The following is a 17102-nucleotide window of genomic DNA, read 5'->3' as shown; positions in this document are numbered from 1 at the left end:
AACAGTATTCTTAAAATCTTTTGTCATTTGTGATAAACTGTTGCCAGAACTCTTTCTCAGCTTCAGAGGATAAAGGTCTCTTTAAAAAGAGGAGTATCCACTAATCCAAAGTAAGGTAGTTCATTACATTCCTCAGCCAAAATAGTCAGAAAAAACGTGATGGGTACTGCCACTACACCTAAGAAAAGTGTAATATCAGTACTCTACCTCAAGGTTTTTGTTCAGAACTAAACAAACTTACAGAAAACTGCAAACCAGAGATTCCTGTCATGATTATGCTTTCTTGATGAAATACAGATACAGGCAGGCTTTTCAAGTTGGATTACTTCATTCCTGAGGGCTACGTAGGCCATGCATCACATTCTCCGGAAGAAGCTTAGTTCCAAGGGTGGTCTGGCCTCTCAAGAGGAGCAGGGCAACCAAGAAACCAATTTGTTCTTTAATTCATTTATTCTTATGAGTAATCTAATCAAAGTCAATGGAAATCCCCAGTGAAATCTCCTCAAACAGGTGATTTCTATCATCTTCTGGAATTGAGTAGCTTGCAGTAGAGGAGAAGGTGGAAGGGGGAAAAAAAAAAGAAGGAAAATGTTGGAAACATTGCAGTAATGGTTATTTTGATGAATGTATTTCAGTCACTATAAATATACAGTTCTTAAAGACCTAGGAGGAAAGGTAATAAAGAGGCAATCTGAGGAATCTATTATTTCTAATATCCCCTAGAGTGATTATTTGTTAAAATTACGCTTGTTGCCTTCCATTTTTATATGGAAGAAAGTACTTAGACTGGTTTCTGAGCCTTGTGTACCCCACAGTAGTGTGTGCAGAAGGATTTTTTTTTTATTATTTACTGAATAGCCTCCCATGAAATGTTGAGGGTAGGAGAAATATAGCCTTCGTCTTTTGTGGCAGCAAGCAAATTGGGAAAACTCCTCTGATCTCCAAATAGTTCAGTCAAACGCTAAGAACTGTGTAAAATCTCTGCATCAAAAAGATGAGCAGGTGTGTATTATCCTATACTTGATGGAAACTGCAGGGAAACTATACTACAAAACCATTAGGTATAGGCAAAAGAGAATTCTGTATCAATTTACAAAGCCAGCTGGATCTTCTGCTTGAATAGGAAGATAAGCAGAGGAAAATGTTAAGGTTTTATTTTTAATTGATAAATTGAATGGAAGTTCTCTCCTCTAACTTAAAAGCTGTTTTCTACCATGGGCTGTGCAGCCACGGTGTTCCTACCACCAAGGAGCCTGTTGGCAGAACTGGGTTTAGAATGAAGCTTCAGTGATACACAGATCATGAATCTGAATTCAGAGTTCTGGTTTACACTTTAATTGAAGTGTGCATCACAGATACATTAAAATTCAAATGTGTAACTAATGTAAAGGTCAGTGAAATGCATGTGCTCTTCCTACGTTTTAAATTTTGTTTCATGCAGACAAATTTTCATACAGAGGAGTTGGGAAATTTAATCCAACAGTTTATAAGGCAAGTTATAACAGTGTCTTACTCTAAATTCAAATTACTTTCTTCTGGAGGAAAAATACAGCCATCAAAAACATTGCTGTAGTAACTGCAATTCTATCACTTTTGTTACGTAACCTTTGGGGAAATTAGAGATTACAAAGCCCGTTTCTGATTCCTAAAACCTATACAACAAACAGTAAAAATTGCCTTGATTTGTAATCTGCTCCTTTTGATTAGAGAAAAAAAGTGCAGGCTAGAGATTTATGAATAACCATGACATTGACATAGTTTACTTACAAAGAAGTTATAGCCATAGCTCTCCATTAATCTGTAAATGCCTATAAATGAGAGCTTATTTATAAATGTTAGGAAAATGTTTGTAAGATTTACAACTGACATATGATTTATCTCAGGGAGTTTATTGTTTCAATTATATGTAGTTAATAACAGTCATAATTTAAGACTTCTGGTTTACTAAAGGCTTTGCATATTGATTAGCTCTCATTTCTCAGCTAGACATTAAGAATGTCATGCTTTCAGTAGTACTTTGCATGATGAAAACCTACAGTTCTTAATAGCAAAAAATGGTGCAGATCTTTTCTATGTGATGTAGATAATACTCAACATCTAATTAGCTGGGTACTGAATTCAGGGTTTGCAGTTGCAGAATACTAATATAATATCTTAAAGACTTTAGCTCTTGCTTCCCTTGGTTATGAAGGTGAAAATATCACTTTGTAAGTGTGGATGTTGATCCTGGTATTTCTTGTAGAGTGCAATATCAGTATGCAGTGTATCTTTCCTATATCAGCTTTGTTCAAGGCGCTGATAAAGTATCTCTGGTACAGGGAAGTTAGCAGGGACAGTGAGAGAAGGATACCATCCAGCCACTTTCCTCAATTATACATCACAAGACTGCTGGGTTGAAACAATTTCTTGCCCAGGCTTGCCAAGCTGCCTGAGTGCTGTGGCTGCAAAGAGCTGTTTTCTGCAGTAGGAATAGCCAAGAAATCCGAAATCTGTGAAAACTACCTTTGCTATTGCAAATGCTGCTAGGATTCGTCTGCTCCAATGGTTCTGTGTTCACTGGACAGCTGGGTTATATTGATGGACAGATTTTGTTCTTTTTGGTTTTTTTTATATCACCTCAAGTACCAGGCAGCTTTCCTGTTGCAGTGTCTTTGGACTTGTCTCTGTCAAACTCCTGAATTTGCAATAGGAAGAGAGAGATCCAAGCATGAATGCTTTAATATTCTCTAGGAGAACAGGGCAAGGAAGGATAAAAGCCTGTTCTTCCTGGGTTTCTGTTGTTTGCTTTTAATGCATGATCTAAAAATGTAAATTATTATAGAGCCTATGAATGCTTCCAGGCTGCTCTCAGAGGAGAAACCAGGCCCAGGAAGTCTTTGGTACAGGACAACTACTAGCAATCCAAGTTTTCCCAGTTTGACAAAGTCCTCAGTTCTCTCAATGTCAAATCAGTCAATGCATTGCTAAAAATACTTTACTTATGCACAAAGCCATCGTAGATGAAAGGCTGGCGTGCTTTGAAGAGGAAAGCATCCTAGCTGTCTGAGCTGATTGAGTACTCCAAAAAAGCATTCTGCAGATAGCTGCTCGACTTCGTGAATGGATTAGCTTTGGCTACACTCGCACTCTTTTGTATTTTTCTCTTGCATGAACATATAGGCTTTTTCTTTCTCCTCCTTTTTTTGCAATGAGAATGCTTGCGGCAGGCTAATTTTAACTTGGAAGTGCAGACACCAGCAAGTGATGACTTTTAGTCTTACTTTTGAGGTCTGTTTTAGTCAAGAATGTAACACATTATGTTTATGCTGCTAGGGAACTGCAATAGTTCACAAGCCTGAAAATAATCAAAGCTGCTGTTACCTATTTGGGTAGCTCATCAGTACAATGGCAATTAAATTTATTATTTTAATGCTGTTAACCGATATCTAAATTTACATAGTATTTTTTTCTGAGGTCAATAAAGGTGTAAAGACGGCAGTGTTTAACCTTTGGGAGCTTCCATTTCTCATTTGCAGTGGAGATTATGTGCTCCTGTGTAAAGCTGCAGCATTTTGGATCATCATAACATTGAAAGATGCACAATGATGTGATAAAGGGGCTGTCTGTTTGCCAAGCAGCAAGGTTATGACAATATACTGTAAGTGGATGAGACAGTGAACAAAGTGAACAGTGAACAAAGCAAGAGGTGCTGCTGTTGGATGAAGTCTCTGAGAGTTTTTCCAATAGCTATCTCCTTACACTGGTGCTGCAGTAGCACTGTGAGGATGGTGAAGACTTTGGATGATTGTCATGTTTCAAATAACTGAAATGTCCTGGTTGGGTAAAGTTCTCCTGAAACTTCTGTGGAAGTTTTTTGCTGTTTTGGGAAAGGCAAATAGGCCATATCTCAAAATGGAAAGCTTCTGAATGGACTTCAATTTGATCGTAATGGAAATCCATATTGTTTTCAAAGACAAATGAAGGTTAGGAAAGAAGGAGGAGAAGTACACTGGATCCAAATATATGTGAGGGTGGTGTTCAATTCTCAAAAAACCATGGGCTCTCTTCACGATCTGATTACATTGGAATTGTGATCTGATACTTAAATGGTAATGTCGGTGGTCCTGAGAGTTTGGGTTTAGCAAACCACTCCCAGGTGAGCCGTGTGTAGGATAAGATATAATTCAACTGATAATAATTCACTTGCTTAAATGCTTAGCTGAGTTGTTCTTGTTTTCATGCTCAGTCTCTACTTATGATGACATTTTCAAATTGCAGTATTAAATGCTTTTTAATATTGAATTCTTGAGCCTCTGCTGAGAGCCATTACCTCTTCAGAAATTTGTGGCATTGTGGTTATTCCTGAGGATAATCCTGACACTGTAGAAACTTTGCTTGATCCTATTGATTCATTTTTTGTGGTTTGATGTCTTGATGAAGTTCTAAGTCATGTTTCCACAACTGCTCATACTAGTGTCACTGAATGAAGTGCTTGCATTATATTCAGTGACAAAAGCGGAGGCCAAAGTAAGGTGGACCCTTCTGTCTTTTTTTCTTTTTTCTCTTATAAGCTGTCATTGTCTAAAATACAGACTTTGCTTGCTATCATGCTCAATAACCAAGCTACAATAGCTACAACCACTGTGAATCTCAAAGCTAACACAGATGGAAGTGTATGCACTGGGCAGTAGCTGAAGTTGGCAGCATCCTAAAACACACATACTGATTCCATAGAGATGCCCTTCATAGAATTCATATATGTTGTCCATTTAGGGCAGGGCTTCAGAGTCTTGTGATGCAAACAAGATTCTGGCACGTTGGTAGGTGCTGATGGCTGTCCTGGGGTGGGGACTGACTACTGCATCCCCAGGGAATGACAGCCACTCCCTTCCAGATCTCTTGCCAAGTTCTCAACTAGGTGATGAATCCTTGATAGCTGAGCTGGGTTACCAAGTTCTACATTTCTTCTTTAAGGATCCTTGAAAAAAAAAAAAATTGAACTAAAAAAAACTTCAGGAAACAAGCAAGAAAAATCAGTAATATCATTTACACATATCCCAAAAAGTAAAACCAAAAATCCTGCAGTTCTTGCTACAGAAGCTAACACTTGTCTGCTCGTGATGGATGTGTGCAAATGAGAAGCGAAAGTTTGTTTTATTCTTAACAGCCTAGTGCCACAGTCAGAGTTTCAGTCTCTTAATCAATCAATGTCAGGCAGAGCCACAGTCAGTATGCACCACAGTTAGCACTGTGCTACCCTATTACTCCCATTACTGCTTCTGCTGCTAAGCGGGCTCTGTTGCAGAATTTTGTTCATCAGAAGACTGTTTTGCTGAAAATATTTGTTGGGCTTTGAGACATCTAGACTCCTGCTGGCTTCTCAGTTGGCTTCGTTAGTCAAGTGGCTGGGAAGAGTACATCTCTGTAGAACAGGGCGCACTCAATAGGGCTGAAAGGCAATGCATCAGCTGTGTGAAGGATTGGTGGGGAAAACCACCACAGAAGGATTGGGCAGAAATAAATAACTGTGGGTGATTCAGAATAATGCTGGAATCTCCTGTTCTGGTGTTACTGCAGTTACCAAAGCAGGCTGGTACAGCAGCTCAATCAGCTTGCTGTTCTAACCCAGCTGGTGTACAGCAGGCAGGGGATGCGTTGCCCATCAACAATGCATATCAGCTCTTGACCTTCAGTTTATTGTTGCCTTTAATGCCTTTTCTTTTCTTCCACTTAACTTTATGCTGCAGTCTCACTGCATTGCTCCAACTTCTACCTTCATTTTTTTCATCTTGGACTGATAGCTTGGATGAATTAGGGGGAGTATCCATTTATATGTATGTATAATGTTAATACAAAATATCTTCTAGAAATAGGAAGACAATAAAGGAGTTTAGAAATTTGCTGAGAAGTATTTCTTTGAAGGTTTGAAGTTTTGTATGGCAGTCTTGAAAAGAATGCAGATCAAGAGCAAAGCAAAAAAAAAAAAAGATGGGAAAATCACTTTCTACCTGACAGAGAAACAGAGTTCGGATTCATTTCATTCCAAGTAGCAATGAAAATCCAAGCTTATTGTCTCCTAAACTAGGGCTTCTAGGAAAAGAATTCACAGTTTATGTAAGGGTGCTGTAGGAGATGGAGGGTTTTCACCCCTTTCAGCTGCAGACTCTACTGGTATTTCTTTCATCGTGGTGTCTAGTAGATTCCAAACCGTGATTTGGTGAAGGTGATCTCTTCCCTGAATCCATCACCACCATTGCTGGGGCAGTGCCCTCAGAGACCTTGGGAGATGCCCACCACTGTGGGCTGTGCCTGGAACTCCCTCACCCACAGAGCCCTGGGCTGCTGCCTGCCCCTACCTATGGGACGTACCTTCCCTGACCCAGAGGGCTGTTCCAAACCAAAACGTCTATGCACATCAGTGATATGTTATTACTTCACATATTTCACATTTTTCTCTTCACTGTGCTGTGGGTCTCAGTGTGAAGCCAGCCCTGCTCTCTACAGCGGCTCACGGCTACCACCTAGTGCTCTGCTCAGCGTTCTTGCTTGGTAGGGTGGAATTGCTTTGATTTGCAGTGTAAGGTTGTGATGAATGGCTAAGAAAAAATACTCAGTCCTCTGTGCAGCAGCAGCAGCAGCCTTGCAGGATAACTAAGAAGTGTGAGGGCAAGCACACACTAGGATTTTTCATGAGGTGTCAGTAAATCTGTTTTTATCTCTGTAGAAATGTGTTCTAATTAATACTTACATCATAACAATTCTTTTTTTTTTTTTTTTTTTCCCCCCATGGATGTAGGAATTTTTGTTTGCTTGTTTCTGTCCTTCATTTGTTCACATACAGGTGACACAAAAACAGTGAGTGGTACTGCAGCAGAGGCTTATCAACGTGAAAAATGGGGATTGTCAATGCAAGCAATAACTTTATCTTCTGGTTTGTTCTGAGGTCCCTGTCTGTTCACTCATGTCATCTTTTGGATGCTGCCTGTGCTGTGAACCATTCTGCTCTTTCACAGATGGGTTCTGTGCAGTCTTGGGGGTGCCCTGCTGCAGGAATTACCTTCTATCCTTCCTCCTTGCATCCCAGGCTGACTCAAACCTTCAAGCATTTCAGGGCAAACAGCACATATGCTTATATTCATGCCAGGAAATGATCACCTGTGCAGCCTGTAAGAAGGGCATTACGTTGTTTCAAATGTTTTGGACTAACTCCTCGCAACAGAAACCAAAACCATGTGGCAGTGATGCACACTGACCACAAGACCGCTGTGAGGCCAGGGGAAACCTAGACAAACACTTGCCCTAAACAGAGATAAGCCTGAGCACTGTGCATGACAATCTGATGTTTTCACACAGAGACAAGAAGTTTCTTCTAGAGTGGCTGCATTTAACGCTGAATATCTGGGTATGCTGCAGTCATTTCCACAGCTCCCAGCAGAATCAGACACAGAACAGCTTTTGACTTCAATCGGCATGTTAACACCAGAAGCAAGTTAGCAAGGAATATCTGTCTAGTAATCCTACAGGTATTGTTAGTGTTGAAAAATGAGAAAAGGAAGTGAAAAGAGCTACGGTACGCTGTAGATCACTTCTAAAGCAGAATTGAGTTCAACTGCTGCAATGCTGTGACAAATCAATATGAAAGGCTTCTGAAATCAGACTGGAGTGAAAATATTTTATTCAGGTGCTCTAGAGTAGCTTGGGAAGACTTTTTTTTCCCCTCCCTAGAGGCAAGTGGAAGGCTATTTTTTGTACTGTGACATTTCTGTTTACTAGGATTACAGATCCCTTCTCAACTAAAATTTGTTAATTAGGCCAGATACTTCAAAGCTGGTTACAGACTCTCCTGATCCTAGATGCAGATCTGTCTAGATGAGTCAGATGGAATGCCAGAGAGATGAAATGACTTGCATGGAGTCCTAGTGAAGCAGTAGCAAAAACAAAATATGGAAGCCAGTTCTACAAGCCTGAAATCTACTGATCATAGTGTGCTTCAAGGATGCATGAACCAGGTGAAGCTTAACTGTAGAAGTGCATGCCTGGTCACTTGCTTCCAGTGAGAAGTTGTCCTGAGGGTGCAGTTTAAGTGTGAGGATGGGCTGGGGTATGTGCTCCCCTGAGGTCAAAGGAGATGCCAGTTAAGCTTAGTTTTGTGTTTAGATGGCAAAAAAGCATTATAGCAACTCGTTAAAAAAGGAGCCACATAAATTATCTTATTACTGAAATATTTTATGAAAGGTTTTTTGTTTCCTTCGACCTCGAAAGAGATGAGGCCTATGTAGAATGCAGCTCAGCACTCAGCTCTGCTTCATGGCTTTGGCAGGTTAATCATGCCTTGGGATGTTAGCCAACCACGCTGATTATTGAGTTACTTATTTATGTAATATTTATTTTTTTTAAATCCCAGGCAGATTAAATTTTGGCAAGCACTGGCTGCTAGAGTGAATGATGCACAGAAGATCATAAAGAGAGTAACGTAAATCCAACTTCCTCTTGGAACAATTTCAAATATGCATATTAAAATATGCTTAAATCACAATGAATGTAATGCTCATGTTTACCAAAACACAGCATTCATTTACAACCTACTTGCCCCATAAATCCATCTTTTACAAGGTCTGCAAGTCTCCTGCAGTTCCACCTCCACATTAACTAAGAGAATTTACAGAGAAGGGACTCTACTTCATATCTTTTCACAAGCCCCTTTGCTAAAAGGTCGAATCTGCACTGATGGGCAGGAGGTAGACTCATTCAGGCCTTAAGGAGGGACAGCTTAATAACTACTTCATTTGTATGAGTAAGGTCAGTTATATTCTGTAACAGCAGCACAGCTTTGCCTTGCTATTCACAGGCCTTGATGCTCTTGAAGAGTTCCAAGTTTGCTGCTCCTGTACCTCTAGATGCTTATTTCTGGGACTATATCTAAGTATGGGAAAGAAAGAGGAGAGCAAAGCTTGTTTACCTGATTTGGCAAATCAGCTACCCTTGTTCAAAGCCCAAAGTGAGCATAGCTCCTTGGTGATGTGTATGTACCCTATGCAGAGCTGCAGTCTTTCATTCTGTTTGCTCAGTCATTATTGTGAAGGGAAGAAAAAAAAAACCACATTCCAAGGAAAGGCTTCTTCATTTTCATTTTTGTCAACTTTTGTGCTTGTACTTTCTTACAAGCTACAGAGACAAGGGATTCTTGTTTTTAAACATTTTCTAAGAGCTCCTTGTGAGCCTATGTGTCAAGCTTCTACCTACATATTTTTGAATATATATATATACACGTCAATCCCAAAAAAATCATTTACAATACAAATGCTGAGGTGGACTGGATTAGACTGGGAAAATATTGTGCAGTGTGCTCTTGCCTATTTAAAAAAAAGAACTTAAAAAATTCATAAAAATAAATAGCACAGAATGATGACTGTGAAAGTAATATCTGAGTGCATCATTACCCCTTCAGAAGTCATTAACACTTATGTGTTCCTTGTGCCTTCATCGCTTGCTTCTACTTTGTTTTTCCCCTGAAGTGGTTCATTTGTGTAATTAATCCTACTGTCTGCTACAATATGTCTGTTTCAGGTGTTGGTGCAGGTTGGTGGTGGGTTGTTGTTTCTTTGGTTACCCCAGAAGCTAAGAAAGAATCACAACTCTTGTCACAGCAAGGTTGTTCTGATGCTTCTATGGGGTGCTTTGTAGTACCTTCAAAGAAGCTTAGCCATGCTCTCATTGAAGCCAGAGATTTTCGGTTAGGATTTGGCTTTGCACCAAGTTCCTTGCTTTCACTGAAGGGTTAAAGTGCTTTGCTGTGTTTTTCTATATTAGATTAATGCCTGATATTTTTTTTTCCATTTAAAACATAGTTTGTTTTTTTTTCCCCTTGGGAGGCCAAGCCAGGTGCACTGGCCGGGTGGATTCTCCACAGTAGGACAAACTCCAAGAAGAGCAAGAGGTGTTTATTCAGGAGGCTAGATAATGGAGGCAGCACGCTCCTTCCACAAATAGTGGCAGGAGTGAAAATCTTGCCATAAGAAGCCAAACTGGAAATGGGCTGAATAAACTGAGGCTGAGATAGTAAATTTCAGGAGTCCCTTTATAACTGTTCATCATCTTTCAGTGAAAGCAAATTCTTGTTGGTAGTGTTTTGTGTGTTTGGAGGTGGGGACTTCATTTTATTTCTTTATAAACTATTACTTTTCTAATTCAAGCACTTGGCAGATGTTATGTTAGATGCTGTGTGGACTGTTCAGTTAGATTTAAATGGCAATCAAAAATGTGACTGCCACATGTGCATCTAATCATGAGCCAGCTTCAAACTGAGCAGTTTGCAGTCACAGCAGCATGGAGCTCTATGCAGTTGAGTCATACGTGTCTGTACTCATGATGTTCTAAAAAGAATATGTGGGTTGTATGCAACCTTCATGAAACTTCATGCAGTTTCTTACATAAATATCAACTTGATTGCTTTCTGCCTCTTGCTGCCTTGTAGCATTCACCATGGAGATAGTTAGTGCTCCAGACTAGTCTCTCAGTGCCTGGCTAAATAACCTCAGGCATTTTGTGTCTGAAGCTGTCTTTATGGGAAAAATGAGTCCCTGCGGAGCACAGTACTCTGAGTAGCATGCAGCTTGTACTGCTCTGGTGTGTACTATCACTAGAAGATGAGCTCAGAGGATTTAAAAATTGATTTCTTCTGCAGAAGGGGGAGAACTGTACTTTAGGCAGGAATAATAGAAGTGACGGGAGAAAGTAACATACAGTTAAGACCTGCACGAAATTCAGACGCAGATGGGTCGGTAAAGTGATTTCCATCACTGACTGCTGTCCTTGACTTTATTTCGGAGAAGTAAAAGCACAAGAGAGGTAGGCTGGCCAGCAGGTAAGGAGGAGTAGCATTTCTGCTTTTTGGATGCTTGTACTGCAAATGCCATGCTGTGAAGACATCCCAGTTTGCATTACCTTGAAGTCTGCGTTCTAAGTCAGGAGTTTGGTTCTAGCCAACGCCTTTTTAGTTCAATACTGAGGGAAAGGGGTAGCAGCAAAATGTGGTCTATATAGATGCAAGGTTCAACATCTTTTAATATCTTCTCCCTGTTTAAAGATACTGCTTACCTTCTTTTCATTTGCAAGGAAAAATACTTGTTTTAGTCTGCTAATGGCCCACAGGTCTAACCCAGCAGAAAACTATACTTGCTGACAGAGTGGGGTCTTGGGATCCCTGCCAGCTGTATATTGGAAATAAACATTATGGATTTTAATGAGCCATACCATGCCAACGTCAATCACATGACTGGAATTAAATTTGCCAGCCCTGCCCTCCTTTGCCCATCAGTTCCAGTGTCCATTGGCAAAGTGGTGGATTTCTTAAAAGCTATAAACATGTTCATGCCACAAAGAGCACATTTCCCCAGTATGCATTTAATCAACAACACTAATTGCAAATACAAAAGGAAGTTCTTAGATGTTGGTTGTAAATGAATAATCTGCTGTATCGAGCAATCAAACTCAAAATCCGCTCCAAAAAAAAAGGTGTTTTCATCAGCCAATTTTCAGTATCAGAATTTCTAATTTGTAAGTCTGTCCATGAACTATAAAACCAGAAGAATAAAAGTAAGGAAAGTCATTGTATTTCAGTGTTCCTTTGCATTTAAACCAGTTCATTCCATTACAAAGATCAGTTTCTTCCTCCTTATTTCTCAAGGTCTGCCAACTAGAATATCACATTTTACTGGAAGCACAATTTATGTGTGATTTCTGGAGTGGGATATGGAGTCAGGGTATCTTGGGTGCCAAAGCCTGAAGCACCCAGAATGAATGGTTCTTGAAAACTACGAACTTCCTTAAAGACTCTGAAGACATGAAGCTGTCCTGTGTGAGCCAAGACCAGGCCTTTGTTCTGCACGTTTTCTGCTCTTATTTCAATTGTGCTTGTGGCTGATGCTTCAAGTCAATCTTCAGCTGTCCATCTGTGAGCCAGAGACATCACCAAGGGCAGTGAGAAACCTCAGAAAGGAGGAGAAAATGCAGTTTCAGGGCTTCTTCAGGGCTCTAATCCTATGTTCTCTTGCCTTTTTGAATAATAGGTCATATATTAATAAAGAAACAAAGCAAATTTGTATCTCTGTGAGTTGAAAGTATTTCTGGATTCCTTTCACAATCCTTTCTCCTGGAGGTCTCACCAGGCTTGTTAGGTATCTTTGTGTATCAAACAGCTGAGATGTATTGCTGAGTTTATTGCAAAGTCTTTAGAACCTTTGAATGAAAGGATTACACCACATACAAGCAGTACGATAATGAATCCAAAAATACTTGTTGACTTTCTAGACCACATGTTTAAAAGAGCCTCTGCTTGTAGTTGTCCAAAATGGACATTACAAGTTCAAATATCAGCCTTCTGTTACTTTCAGAACAATTGATTTCATTGCTTTTGGATAGTTGCAATAATCTACTCTGCAGAACTTGAGTCTGTTTTATTCAGAAATGGCTCTTCAGTCAGTGATGTAGACAGTTCAGTCTTCAGACAGTGGGCATTCTCATCCTCTGTGTGTTGACAGCCCCTGGATGACTGTGGACAAACTTTAACCAGGTTATCGGTCAGCCCGATACCTACTGAGTAGCAAATTCAGTATTTCTTTATCATGAGCTTTATTGAGCGTGATAGGTCAGCAGCAGTAGGAAGTTTAATGCTAGCTGGTAAGGTGACTATCACCGTTGTTTCACTCAATTCAGTTGCCTTAGAGAAGAGCCTCACTTTAGAGTTGCAGTTTCCATTCTGAAAAGGGATGGAAGTAGACCATAACTGTGTAGCTGACCACTAACTTCTGCCCAGATTGATGATGATGTCAGAACTGCAAAGGAACCCCCAGGAAATATATATATATATATTATATATATATATATTATATATATATAATATATATATAAAAATGATGACTCATGATGATTCAAGTTGTCCAATTTGTTCCAAAAAGTATTTGGGTAAAAATGTTGGCATTGACCTTAATCGCATTTCACTTGATTCTGGCTCCTTCCTGGGTTAATGGCTGATGCTGGTGAGTAAATTTATTTCTCTTAGTGAAGTTTTCCTATTCCTGGAACTTGTTAGTTGTGCAAGTATTACAGTGCTAGCTCATAGTTTAGTTTAAAGCAATGTTTCTGTGATCATCTTTTCATAGAAATATCCTTCCAGATTAAGGAGATACACCAAGTGGTGCCTTCTGAGCTGTGTCTGAAGGGTACTTGAATCAGGGAGTTAAATAAAAGTGATAGTGCTGCCCTTCAACTCAGTTGTGTGACATATCTGTCAACCTTAAGTCCCCTAATTCCATTACTCAGCAAGCTGCTGAAACTAATGTTGGTTTCCCAGCTGTTAGTGAGGAAAACTTATATTTTTACTAGATTTCTGGCTTTCAGCAAATTAATGTGCAGACAAGGTTCTTCAGGGAAGAACAAGAAGCAGAACAGTTAGGGATTTTCATGATTCAGGTAACTTTAGGGGAGAAAAAAAAAAAAGGCATTTTTCTCTTTAAAATCAGTTTAGTCCCACTAATGTGATTTACTGGTATAAATGGAGGTGTGTGTGTGTATATGTAAAATTCTTTCAGGTTTCTTTCCCACATGGTAAATTCTTATCTTACAGAGGGTTTTTGATGTCAGTCTTATCTTTTACTTCTTCATTTCATTATCATGAAGTACACAAAGTGCCACCTTATCCTTGCTTCCACCGTCAAGACATCAGAGGGGCTACTAGCACATACTTCTTTGTCTACTTCCACTCTTCCATCTGCCTCTTCTGCACAGCAGTATCCACCTCTCTATGTCATCCCTGATACAATTTTTTCACTGTGCTGCTTGAGGAACAGACACCTCTTCACACACACATAGTCCATTTAGTTTTGGCCTCTCCTTGAAAACCTGCTTCTACAAGTGTCCTCTGCCTCAGCATCCTTGGGGAACATGAGCTTACTCTCATTTAAAGAAAGTAGAAGAGTTTAATGGCGTTTGCAAGACAGAGGGTTAGGAGGCATTGCAGAGCAGTATCTCAAAAGCAGCAGAGGGCCCTGCCAACAAGGCAGATTTCTATTTCACCTGGTGGCCAACTCAAGCTGAAGTTTGAGTGACAGTTGCAGTCTTGGCAGAATGCATGTAGCTGAAACTGTCCAGAATTACTCAAAAACATTTTGTCCTCACTCCCAGAACTTGGGTAGGGTTGCAGAGAAGTTAAAATCTCTCCACCATCCCACGTATGCTTGGGATTTTTGGATATAGAAATGTCTTTGGTAAGCCAACTGTTTTTAAAAATGCTGTCATGTATAGGTAGTAACTTTGCTGAAAGCCATAAGGCATTTTCAGCTCAAATTTTAACAGTCCATTGCTTTTTATGCATCGATGATGACATCTAGTGGTTTCTGATCCTCTTGCATTACCTGGCAGTAATTTTCCCTGCACCTTCCACCAAAGTCATTAGGTTCTTACAGGGTTTTCCCAGCAATTTCCTCTCTCTGTTCTTTCTAAGAGAAAGGAACAGAAAGTATCGCATTTATCCTAAGCCAGCAATTTTAAAACTTCAAAAGGTGTTTATTCCTGCAATAGGGTTTCTTAGGAGATTGGGGGCAGGGGGATGTGGAGAAGGGGATTGAGATTTTTCTGGGTGTTTTAAACCTCCTTTTGTGGGGAAAGTGAAGTAAAAACTTTCCCCCTGTGGCAGGGCTGGATCTGAGGAGCTGCAGACCTAGGACTGAGGCATGGCAGAGGCATGAGAGGAGGCAGCCATAGCCAGGCTTGACCTGCAGCTCCACACAGAGGGAGGAGCAAGGATGAGGTATGCCTAGTGAGTGGGATGTGCTGAGAGGGTGGGATGTTGAGGGTATTCTTCCCACTAGATACAGTGGGGTCAGCAGCCACCTGGAAAGGAGCAGTTGGCACAGAGCAGGCAAGGGCTGGTTTTAGGGGCACATTGTGTTCCCTCAGCAGGCGTCCCATGACACAGCTCAGTGTGTGGCAGTGTTCCCCCCCTCACTGGGGGTGCATTCCCTCAGCTGGTCAGCACAGACTCTCTGCTTGGTGCCAGGTAAGATATCCTTGGGACAGGGGAAAGCATGGAGCCAGCGGAGAGCATTGCAGGAGGCTGGGATGTGACAGGACAGGCTTCCTCCAGGGCCACAGGAGGTAAGGGCAAAACATGGGTGGGTTGGGGAAAAGAAACTGAGGGGTCAGGGCTGTGAGTTGGGAGGGCTGGAGAGTGCAAACAGAGGGACATGGCCACAGAGACAAATGCCAGAGCCAGGCTGTGATCTGCAGCTTTCCGTGCTGTGGGGCCATCTGTGTCATTGCGTCACCTCTTTCCTGGAGGTGGAAAGGCATGTGCCAAGTACGTTGCTGACCCTGGCACATCACTTTTTTTTCATTAACAAATGAAAATAGTGATAGGGAAAAGGAGGTATTTCTGAAGGAAACTTTCACTGTAAACTTTAAAAGATGAAATCTGCTGATTCAAGATAACTGATGTGCCCTACTTCCTTACGTCTGTCACCTCACGTTACGCACAAGATGTGACCTGTGAGCATGCGTCACCAAAACAAGCTAGATTACATCTAGGCACGTCAGAGGCTCCAGGGGTTGCTCTGAGAAGGGCAAACCCAGGCACGCTGCACAGCCTCTCTGACACCAGTAGAACTGACTTCCTCAGTGTTTATGCAAGCTTTACTCATCCAGATGCCCCTGTTCAAAATTATACAAGTTCAAAGCTATTGCAGATTTTAGATACAGGGTTCATTTGATCAATAATAGCAACTCCTTGGTGTTGTTCTGTTTTCTAATGCTACTGGCTTAGTCTCCCAAGTAGCATAGTGACCTGGGAGAGGTACTGGGCACTGTTCCCAGATGCTGGTGCCCTACTGCATGAACCTCCCCTCTTAGCACTTATCTTGCAAAATGGTATTATCAAATCTGGGCTGGACTGGGTGAACGATGACAGCTTAAAGACTATTCAGGTCTTTTTTTTTTTTTTTTCCTCTGGACCTTTCTATTCCCATTTTGCCCAGGAGGGCCACAAATTCAGTTGCGTGGGCCAAGATAAAGAACTATTTCCAGCATCCACCCAAAGAACACCCATTTCTTACTTTTTACTTTTTATTTATTTATTTGCAATCAGAGGCAAGAAGCTGAAAGATGAAAAACAGTAACTCAGGTGGATAAATCCAGAAAAATACAGAACTGAATATTAGCATAATATGTGAAAGTCATCCATAATTTATAATATGGATGCCATATAGAATGGTAAATAGTATCAAAATATAATTTGTGACTGCAGGAAGAAGGCAGATCTTGGAGGTTAGAAAATGAAGTGATGTTGAGAGTTCATTTCCCATATCTTCTCTTTATCATCACTTCATTTTCGTCAGGTTTTCCAAGAGGAGACTAACTTAGAGAATTAAAATACTTATAGGTTGAAAAACTCTTTCCTCAGAGGCTTGCTCTCCTCCAGAAAAAGAGAGGCCTTGGAGGTTTACAGAACTGACAAACAAATTTGCAAGTACAAAATATATTAAGAGGAGACAAGAAAATTCTCTATCCAGATAAGATTCAGGATCCAATAAGTACAATGGAAACAGACTGTGAGAGTTTGCACTGCAAGCATTTTTAAGATGTTCAGAGATTGAAACAGTCAAATGTATTTGTTTATAATGACTCATTAAAACTCATTCACAGAAGTAAAAACTGTGAAATTTAGATGCTACTGTTTAGCATTAAATTGCTTTAGAATGTTTCAGTTAAATTGCATTTTTGGCTTCTCCCTGCCTACACTTTGTACACAGCCCTGATCGTTATGTGCATGCTTTACATTCAGATCTTATTAACGAGGAGATGTGAGCTGTTGGGGGATGTTCCTAGGTAAATGTAGTTGTGCTTAGAGCAGGAGGAGTTATGCTTTTTGCTTGCATACAGCATTCAGCCAGCTATTCTGCTGACTTCACTGGCCAGGGTCAGGTGTCAGATGAGTACCAATTTTTGGATTATATTTGAAAATGCTATCCAATGCCTGAAGGCTCTCCTATTTCACTAACATAACTGAAGCCACCATTTTGTACTGCTGTATTTTTACTGTGGGATCTCTGCTCACCAAGTAACAAAAACAG

At 40.5% G+C, this 17102-nt stretch overlaps 1 long non-coding RNA gene across 1 annotated transcript in view; it reads left to right on the top strand.

Annotated features, from left to right (window-relative positions):
- The window catches only part of LOC122184931, a 28242-nt gene extending 13180 nt beyond the window's left edge, over positions 1-15062 (top strand). The window contains exons 2-3 of the long non-coding RNA XR_006180678.1: positions 14672-14785; positions 15035-15062. This is a non-coding gene — a long non-coding RNA (uncharacterized LOC122184931). The remainder of the gene's footprint in view (positions 1-14671; positions 14786-15034) is intronic.
- The last annotated feature ends 2040 nt before the right edge of the window (positions 15063-17102 follow it).

This window comes from Lagopus leucura, unplaced genomic scaffold (genome assembly GCF_019238085.1).
Source record: "Lagopus leucura isolate 7727_CA_CO unplaced genomic scaffold, USGS_WTPT01 Super-Scaffold_100026, whole genome shotgun sequence".
Classification (NCBI taxonomy): domain Eukaryota; kingdom Metazoa; phylum Chordata; class Aves; order Galliformes; family Phasianidae; genus Lagopus; species Lagopus leucura.
Note: the sequence above shows the minus strand (reverse complement) of the source record. Positions and strands in the feature narration are given on the sequence as shown.